A 10572-nucleotide genomic window follows, 5' to 3' on the forward strand; every position below is an offset into this window, starting at 1 on the left:
GCCACCTCGACCCCACCCCGGCCCTTCCCCTCGCCCCAGTACTTCGTCGATGCTGACCGAGGCCCCGGCTGGCCCCGCTTGGAGCCGGCGCCCGCGCTCACCCCCGCTCTCCCCTGCCGCACTACCGCCGCCGCATCCCTCCTCCACTGGTCCATCTGGCGGCTCCCCTCGTCGTCGGCGACCACGCCCCGGGCGGCGCCCGGCGCCAGCGTCCCGCCTCGCTCGGGTTCGCCCCCTTCTCGGGTACGGGCGCCCAGCTCCACGCCCCAGCGCCCGAACGCCCAGCGCCCGTTAAGGCCCTGGGCCACTTACATGCGGGCCCCACCGCCCAGAACGTTTTATAAAATAAAAGAGTTAAAAAAAATAATAACTAAATAAATAATAATAATTAAATTAATTAATTAAGGAATTAATTAAGTTAATTAATCACAATTGGATTAACCTAATTAACTAATTAGTTTAATTAAACAGTGGTTAGATTAGTTAAACACTAATTAGGCTAATCAGTCAATGACCAGTGGGACCCACACGTCAGATTGACCCAGTCAACTCCCTGTTGACTGCTGACGTCATGCTGACGTCATGATGACGTCAGCGTGCACTATTCTGGATAATGTTGCGCTAAAATAATTAAATAAATCCTGAAAATGATTTAAATCTTTTAAAATTAATAGAAATTAAACCGTAGCTCAGATGAAAATAATTTCAACATGAAAAGTTGCTCAGAGCGACGAGACGAATCCGGATACGCGGTCCGTTCGTCCGCCACACACCCCTAACCTATCGAACCCGCAACTTTCCCCCTCCGGCTCCTGTGCCCGAAAACGCGAAACACGGGGAATACTTTCCCGGATGTTTCCCCCCTTAACCGATACCACCTCATACCACGTTAGGGCACACCTAGCACCGCTCATTGTCGCGTCACGCATCGTCGTGTTTATGTTTGCATCGTATTCATTGTTTCTTCCCCCTCTTCTCTCCGGTAGACTACGAGACCGACGCTGCTGCTGCCCAGTTCGACTACGGAGTTGACGACCCCTCCTTGCCAGAGCAATCAGGCAAGCCCCCCCCTTGATCACCAGATATCGCCTATTCTACTCTATACTGCTTGCATTAGAGTAGTGTAGCATGTTACTGCTTTCGTTAATCCTATTCTGATGCATAGCCTGACATTGTCGCTACATCTGTTGATACCTTACCTGCAATCCTAAATGCTTAGTATAGGGTGCTAGTTTATCATCATTGGCCCTACATTCTTGTCAGTCTGCCTTGCTATACTATCGGGCCGTGATCACTTGGGAGGTGATCACGGGTATATACTATACATACATACATACTATACAGATGGTGACTAAAGTCGGGTCAGCTCATTGAGTACCCGCAAGTGATTCTGACGAGGGGGCTGAAAGGACAGGTGGCTCCATCCCGGTAGAGGTGGGCCTGGGTTCCCGACGGCCCTCGACTGTTACTTTGTGGCGGAGCGACAGGGCAGGTTGAGACCACCTAGGAGACAGGTGGGCCTGGCCCTGTTCGGCGTTCGCGGATACTTAACACGCTTAACGAGATCTTGGTATTTGATCTGAGTCGGCTACGAGCCTATACGCACTAACCATCTACGTGGGAGTAGTTATGGGTATCCCGACGTCGTGGTATCAGCCGAAGCACTTCAGACGTCAGCGACGGAGCGGCGCGCGCCGAATTGGACTGGAAGGCCACTAGGCTAGGTCTGCTTTCGGCCGCCCTCGCAACGTGCAGGTGTGCTATGGGCGATGGGCCCAGACCCCTGTGCGCTTAGGTTTAGACCGGCGTGCTGGCCTTTCTGTTGTGCCTAGGTGGGGCTGCGACGTGTTGATCTTCCGCGGCCGGGCATGACCCAGGAAAGTGTGTCCGGCCAAATGGGATCGAGCGTGTTGGGTTATGTGGTGCACCCCTGCAGGGAAGTTAATCTATTCGAATAGCCGTGATCTTCGGTAACAGGACGACTTGGAGTTGTACCTTGACCTTATGACAACTAGAACCGGATACTTAATAAAACACACCCTTCCAAGTGCCAGATACAACCGGTGGTCGCTCTACCTCAGGGATATGAGGAGGGGATCGCTGGGTAGGATTATGCTATGAGATGCTACTTGAAGATGCTACTTGGAGGACTTCAATCTACTCTCTTCTACATGTTGTAAGACGGAGGCTGCCAGAAGCGTAGTCTTCGACAGGATTAGCTATCCCCCTCTTATTCTGGCATTCTGCAGTTCAGTCCACCGATATGGCCCTTTACACATATACCCATGCATATGTAGTGTAGCTCCTTTCTTGCGAGTACTTTGGATGAGTACTCACGGTTGCTTTCTCCCTCTTTTCCCTTTTCCCTTCTACCTGGTTGACGCAACCAGATGCTGGAGCCCTGGAGCCAGACGCCACCGTCGACGACGACCCCTACTACACCGGAGGTGCCTACTACTACGTGCAGCCCGCTGACGACGACCAAGAGTAGTTAGGAGGATCCCAGGCAGGAGGCCTGCGCCTCTTTCGATCTGTATCCCAGTTTGTGCTAGCCTTCTTAAGGCAAACTTGTTTAACTTATGTCTGTACTCAGATATTGTTGCTTCCGCTGACTCGTTTATGATCGAGCACTTGTATTCGAGCCCTCGAGGCCCCTGGCTTGTATTATGATGCTTGTATGACTTATTTTATTTGTAGAGTTGTGTTGTGATATCTTCCTGTGAGTCCCTGATCTTGATCGTACACATTTGCGTGCATGATTAGTGTACGATTGAATCGGGGGCATCACAATACTTACCGGGGATTCATTCATCCCCAGTTGTTCATGTGTTTCATGAATGTCTTCGAAATGTTATTCAATCTTTTGAAAGTCCTCAACAACCTATTGCTCTGGAAAGTTTTACCTGCTTGCATTATGGTTAATTCCATATGTATAGCTATATCCATTAAAATCCTTTGTGGTTGTCATTCTGAGCCTTTGATTCAGCATGTGTGCAATTACTCACAGTCTTCGATTGATCCCTAGAAATTTTACTTTTGCCTCAGATGATATTTTAAACAAGGGTTGGTTCTCGGCAAATCAAACCTTGGTTGATTGCCGTTCTAATTCTGTTCAACTTACTCGTCATTTGATTAGAGCGTCTGCTTCTGATCCTTCATTTTGGAAATCATAATTCCTTTGTTATTTAAACTTTAAATTAGTCAGTTGTTTCTATAATCTTATCTCATTGCATTCTTTCTTCGTATGATTAGGTACCAATACCCACATCAGCTCTGTTATGGGTCATACGATCCTTTGATGGACTAGCATCCGGCAGTGTCCTTCACATTTAATCACCTTGTGAATTTTTCCCTGATACATAATACCTTTAGTAAATTGTATCATCCGCTTTGACTTCGATACTCTGCTTTCGAACTCGTACCTCTTGCTTGGTTGATGGTTGTATAGATTTGTAAAAACGTCCCGATGGGTTGAACTTATGCATTCCATAATCCGTGTGAACTTGAGAGTTCTCACGAGTCATACTCTTCTGGTGTTTCACCAGATAAATTCCAACACTTACAACTCCATCGAAAGCGAGAAGTGAATGAGAGGTTATGCATTCAAGAGTGGGAGTCGACCATGAACTTTTTGTTCATGCCCATGGACATGATGTAGATCCTATCATGTAAGCTTCTTGTAATAATAACTTCCTTCATATAATATCATCCGGTCTCTGGGATTTGATCTTTTGCAATCATGGTTCTCGCCATATTGTTCTTCTTTGATCCCATTTCTCGAACAAGTTAAAGTACTTGTCTTGTGCAGATCGTTTCACCTATCAAGCATCTATTCTACTCTACCTTCGAGTATTACCCTCTAGTGTCTCCCGAATATCAAACATCTGTGTTGCTTCCTGCGAGTCTTCTTCTAGTATTGCTTCTCACCAATTTCAATTTTCTCCGGGTTCTGAGTTATTAGTCACTCGAGAACACCGATAAGTGAATTAATTCCACACTCCGATTCAATAACTATAAGTAATTTTCATTGCTTATGAGTTTAATAATCCTTCAAGTCATTCCTAGCCTGGTCGGCTATATCATTATCGTGCTAAATTTTAACTGTGCTACCTGGTCCTTCCCGGAGCACAATTTTCATGATGAGCTAAGCTTACGTCGACCTTCCTCATCATATCCTTTTGCCTTGAACAACAAGCTTGATCTCGACTTTGTGTCGTACCCGTGGTTCAATAACATTTCGCTTTATCATTCCTTTGAATTGATCACTACTAGAAACAGGGAATTTGCCATCTGCCATGACAGATGGCAAAGGCATGGTCGGCGGATGGCAAAGGCTTTGCCATCTGCCAGCAGATGGCAAACAGTTTATCCGAAACCCTTCCGGTAAAGGCTTCTTTGCCGTCTGCCAGATGGCAAAGCCTCTTAACGGGGTTAGCCCCGTTAGAAGGCTATCGGCATACTTTGCCATCTGCAAGCAGATGGCAAAGGCTGCAGGGTCTTTGCCGTCTGCCAGCAGAGGGCAAAGGCTGCAGGCTGTTTGCTGTCTGCCAGCAGAGGGCAAAGGCCACATGCTTTGCCGTCTGCCAGCAGATGGCAAAGGCTGCAGGCTGTTTGCCGTCTGCCAGTAGATGGCAAAGGCTGCATGCTTTGCTGTTTGCCAGCAGATGGCAAAGAGGTTTGCCATCTGCTGTCAGACGGCAAAGAGCCCAAATAGGCAGCCCAAATTTTGCATGTAGATGACACGTGGCCCCTTTGCCATCTGCCAGCTGATGGCAAAGCTCTTTGTCATCTGCCAGCAGATGGCAAAGTGACTATATTGCCCCATTTAATTTTGTTTTTTCTTATATCAATTCATTTTCATAGAAATCAAACACAAATATATTTATATGACCAATATAGCATATTCATCACATATTACCAATAGTCATGAACACATATGTATCCAATACATGTTACCAATAGTAGCAAGTTTCATCCGTACATATACATAGTTTCATCAATATTACACAGTTTCATCCATAGGTAGCAAGTTTCACAAGGTCAAAACAAAAACTAAATACAAGCACTCCATCAACCCAAGCTTCCGTGATCTTAACTAAATCTGTAAAATGGGAAAGAAGAAAGTTATAAGAAGAAGACTAGAAGAAGAAGATTATTATGATGCAACTAAAATGTGAAGATTATTATGATGCAACTTATATCTGTAAAATAGGTCATTTTGGAGCTATGTATGGTTATTATGTCATTTTTGAGCTAGCTAAGCATACTAAGTCATTTTGGTGTAAAACATGCTAAGGTCATTCTAGAGCTAAGTAAGGTTATTATGTCATTTTGGAGCTAGCTAAGCATGTGAAGTCATTTAGGAGCTAAAATATGTCATTTCTTAAGCATATTATATCATTTTAGACTTAGCTAAGCATATTAAGTCATTTTGGAGGAAAAGATGCTAAGTATAGGTCATTTTAGAGCTATCCTAGGTTAAATAGGTCATTTTTAAGCTAGCTAAGCATATTAAGTCATTTCAGAGGAAAAATGCTAAGTATAGGTCATTTTAGAGCTATCCTAGGTTAAATAGGTCATTTTGGAGCTAATTAAGCTTATTACGTAATTTTTGAGCTAGCTAAGCATATTGAGTCATTTTGGAGGAAAAAAATGCTAAGTATAGCTCATTTTAGAGCTATCCCAGGTTAAATAGGTCATTTTGGAGCTAAGTAAGATTATTATGTCATTTTGGAGCTAGCTAAGCATATAAGTCATTTAGGAGCTAAAATATGTCATTTCTTAAGCATATTATGTCATTTTAGAGCTAGTTAAGCATATTAAGTCATTTTGGAGGAAAAGATCCTAAGTATAGGTCATTTCAGAGCTATCCTAGATTAAATAGGTCATTTTTAAGCTAGCTAAGCATATTAAGTCATTTTGGAGGAAAAAATGCTAAGTATAGGTCATTTTAGAGCTATCCTAGGTTAAATAGGTCATTTTGGAGCTAATTAAGCTTATTATGTAATTTTTGAGCTAGCTAAGCATATTGATTCATTTAGGAGGAAAAATGCTAAGTATAAGTCATTTTGGAGCTAGCGTAGGTTAAATAGGTCATTTTCGAGCTAAGTAAGGTTATTAGGTCATTTTGGAGCTAGCTAAGCATGTGAAGTCATTTAGGAGCTAAACTATGTCATTTCTTAAGCATATTATGTCATTTTAGAGCTAGTTAAGCATATTAAGTAATTTTGGAGGAAAAGATTCTAAGTATAGGTCATTTTAGAGCTACCCTAGGTTAAATAGGTCATTTTGAAGCTAGCTAAGCATATTAAGTCATTTCGGAGGAAAAATGCTAAGTATATGTCATTTTAGAGCTATCCTAGGTTAAATAGGTCATTTTGGAGCTAATTAAGCTTATTACGTAATTTTTGAGCTAGCTAAGCATATTGAGTCATTTTGGAGGAAAAAATGCTAAGTATAGGTCATTTTAGAGCTATCCCAGGTTAAATAGGTTATTTTGGAGCTAAGTAAGGTCATTATGTCATTTTGGAGCTAGCTAAGCATATAAGTCATTAAGGATCTAAAATATGTCATTTCTTAAGCATATTATGTCATTTTAGAGCTAGTTAAGCATATTAAGTCATTTTGGAGGAAAAGATGCTAAGTATAGGTTATTTTACAGCTATCCTAGGTTAAATAGATCATTTTTAAGCTAGCTAAGCATATTAAGTCATTTTGGAGGAAAAAATGCTAAGTATAGGTCATTTTAGAGCTATCCTAGGTTAAATAGGTCATTTTGGAGCTAATTAAGCTTATTATGTAATTTTTGAGCTAGCTAAGCATATTGAGTCATTTAGGAGGAAAAATGCTAAGTATAAGTCACTTTAGAGCTAGCCTAGGTTAAATAGGTCATTTTGGAGCTAAGTAAGGTTATTAGGTCATTTTGGAGCTAGCTAAGCATGTGAAGTCATTTAGGAGCTAAATTATGTCATTTCTTAAGCATATTATGTCATTTTAGAGCTAGTTAAGCATATTAAGTAATTTTGGAGGAAAAGATTCTAAGTATAGGTCATTTTAGACCTACCCTAGGTTAAATAGGTCATTTTGAAGCTAGCTAAGCATATTAAGTCATTTTGGAGGAAAAAATGCTAAGTATATGTCATTTTAGAGCTATCCTAGGTTAAATAGGTCATTTTGGAGCTAATTAAGCTTATTATGTAATTTTTTAGCTAGCTAAGCATATTAAGTCATTTTGGAGGAAAAAATGCTAAGTATAGGTCATTTTAGAGCTAGCCTAGGTTGAATAGGTCATTTTGAAGCAAAGTAAGGTTATTATGTCATTTTGGAGCTAGCTAAGCATATGAAGTCATTTAGGAACTAAAATATGTCATTTCTTAAGCATATTATATCATTTTAGAGCTAGCTAAGCATATTAAGTCATTTTGGAGGAAAAGATGCTAAGTATAGGTCATTTTAGAGCTATCCTAGGTTAAATATGACATTTTTAAGCTAGCTAAGCATATTAAGTCATTTTGGAGGGAAAATTCTAAGTATAGGTCATTTTAGAGTTATCCTAGGTTAAATATGTCATTTTGGAGCTAATTAAGCTTATTATGTCATTTTTGAGCTAGCTAAGCATATTGAGTCATTTTGGAGGAAAAATGCTAAGTATATGATTATGTCACTAGTATCCATATGGCAGAGAACCCGGGCCGACATGACTAGTCATAGAACCAAGGTGGCACAAACGTACAGGGACAGGCATACATGACCCAGCAATGCACGCGTCGGTCATCAGCGAGTGCAACCAAGTCGTAGCAAGCTACAAGGACTTCGGTGATACACCGCGTGACATTTCCCCATAGGGAAAGACACAGGAGCAAAGAAGGACACATGTCGGTCAATCCATGTGTTCCAGAGCAGTAGCAACTACCATGGCTCAGTGGAAGCACTAGGAGGCATTTCCCTGTATGGAAGGCTACCAAAGGCACACGACTAGGTGTCGAATCCCACACATACAATGCATTTCAAACATACACACATTATGCACGATATGTGTAGATACAACATGGCATCACAACAAAACTCTATTAAGCAAAACACTTGGGAAACTTACCGTCATCACGGAGGTGTAGGTGTAGGTGTAGGTGTAGAACCGGTCGCGCCAGTGGCAGACGGAGAAGGATCGGTCGATGCTTGTCGGGAGTTACGCTGCACCAAATATTATTTCCAATGTATCATTAGCATGATGCAACTCAAATGTGAAGACTAGTAACTAATGACCGTTCAAATGAAACTCACCGTGCCCGCCGGAGCAATGACTGGCATCGGCGGAGGGGTCTGGCTGTTCTTCTCGCACATGGACTACACATTTGGTTTTGACGAGTCAGTCATATTAGTTACTAATGAAAGGAACATTGCGTGCATGATTTAGCTAATATGCAGAAGAAACTAACCACGAAGAGATCGTACATGGCCCGGTTAGCCGAGTCGTTCCGGTTCCTCTCCTCCTCCAACAGCCTACTCGTCCTCTCCTCATTCTCCCTGTCCCTCTCCGCCGCCTGTCGGTCCCTCTCCGCCAACTGCTGGTCCCTCTCCTCAAAAGCAGCCTGGGTCTTCGCTCTCTCTGCCTCAATAGCAGCCTGCAACACCACTCGTTAGCATTGTAATCATCGACGGCCGCAAAAACAATGTAATGGAGGAAAGGCTACTATAACAAACCTGGAATTCGATTTCCACTGGTCTGGCGCTTCTTGATCTGCGGGAGAGTGCTACTACAACGTATCAGTCCATTACCAATGGCTAACGAGCCATGGGACCTCCCGCCACCAGATATCATCACCAGCTCTGGATCAAGAGGCCGGCTCGGGTTAAATTCCGGACCTTTCCTCGCCTTCCCCTGCTTAACGTACTGCACCATCTTGTGGTGGGAGGCCTCGTTGCTGAAGTTCTTTGCATTTTCGAGGTCAGATTCAGAGAATGCCTTGGCCTTCTTGTACGGTGCAATATTGGACATGCGATAGAGCTCGGACAGCTCTAGCACTGGAGCCTTGTTGTGTTTTGACTAAAAGAGAGGAACAGAGTATTAGTTAAGGACTCAAGCTAGCACAAAGAACGAATTTGCATGAATCATGAAGCAAACCACACATACCCAGTTTTTCCTGTACCCATGTAGGTTGATGCTGCCTAGATGGTGTGGCACACCTTTCATTTTGAAATTCTTCTCCTTTGCTATGTTGTGGGCGACGCGCCATTGGGGAGAGCACCACTCATCCACCAACACCTCCCAGTAGTCCATCTTGTACGCACACCATCCCGGGGGCACCTAAGTTAAGCAAGAGAAATTTGAGCGCTACGCCTACGAATCAAATCAAGGAAACTAACTACAATGCCTTAAGAATAGGTAATTACCTTCATGTACTTCTCCTTACTCAGATACTTGTCCCGACACTTATCTTTTCTCCTCCTAATACCAGTCTGTGCTAAGTAGTCTCGAACAGCCTGCGTCTGAGCCTCGTGCCGAAAGTTTCCAAGTAGGCGCCTGCACTCGGCGTCGATAACCCGAGCCGCGGCCTCCTCCTGTCCCTCAGCACACCTGTAGAAGGTCTGCAATAAAACAAGAAAACACGGATTAGAAGGTCTGCAATCAAACAAGAAAACACATGTAGAAGGTATGCAATCAAAGAAGAAAACACAACATAAATGGCAAAGGAGAAATTACCCAAAACGTGGCGATCACAATGTCGGCCACCGTGTCGCACTCGACATCGCCGACCCTATGCTCCGGCGGGGCTGGGGCAGCCAAGTAGTGCTCCCAGGTCATTCCTAGCTCTGGAACCCGGCCCTCACCGGGCAACGTGACCCACCCCGGGAAGCACTGGCGACAAATCACACCAAGGACAGTGTTGGGCCCGTGGACACCATCTTCATGTGTCCAAGAACTGAAGTATGACAAGGCCAACGCATTAGATATTCGAAGAAACGTCAAGGCAAAAGGTTAAAAAAGAGTAATTGCACTTACTTATCCCCGTTAGGCGCAATCAACCACCTCTGGTCGGGGGTCGCCGGGGTGGGCGGGAGCTTTGTACGACCACGCTGGTAGACTTTGCGCCCCTCAACCCACTCACCCTCGCTATAGCTATCAAGACTATAGTCTCCACCCTGAACACAACCATGTGCACTCGACTCCGTCCAGTCCTCCCATGGGCTCGGCTCCGACTCAGCGTGACCCCGTCTGAGCTCTAGAGTCTTGTGGGGCGAAGACTTGGCGGCTCGAGGCTCGGCGGCCCGAGGCTCGTCGTCGGCTCGAGGCTCGTCGACTGTAGGCACGTCTGCCATAGGCTCGTCGGACGAAGGCTCGTGGAGTGGAGTCCGAGACGGGTCCTCCTCAGATGGCTCGATCTCAGACGGAGCAGCCCTGTGGTTGGGTGAATCAGCTGGGGGTGGCGGCGAGGAAGGCATAGCAGCCTTCCTACCTCTCCTGATGCCACGTCCACCTCTAGCAGCCTTCTCCTTCTTCTTACCCCCCCCCGACCTCTCCCGGCCGAAGAAGAAGCGACCGTCGCTGGACTCTGCAAACTGAGATCTAGCGCT

At 44.4% G+C, this 10572-nt stretch overlaps 1 long non-coding RNA gene across 1 annotated transcript; it reads right to left on the minus strand.

Annotated features, from left to right (window-relative positions):
- Positions 1-8303: 8303 nt before the first annotated feature.
- LOC119280813 lies at positions 8304-8711 on the minus strand. The gene is made up of 3 exons (XR_005138185.1): positions 8701-8711; positions 8436-8621; positions 8304-8343 (listed from the first exon to the last, which is right to left on the minus strand). It is a non-coding gene; the product is annotated as an uncharacterized LOC119280813 (long non-coding RNA).
- Positions 8712-10572: the final 1861 nt, after the last annotated feature.

This window comes from Triticum dicoccoides, chromosome 3B (assembly GCF_002162155.2).
Source record: "Triticum dicoccoides isolate Atlit2015 ecotype Zavitan chromosome 3B, WEW_v2.0, whole genome shotgun sequence".
NCBI classification, from domain to species: Eukaryota; Viridiplantae; Streptophyta; class Magnoliopsida; order Poales; family Poaceae; genus Triticum; species Triticum dicoccoides.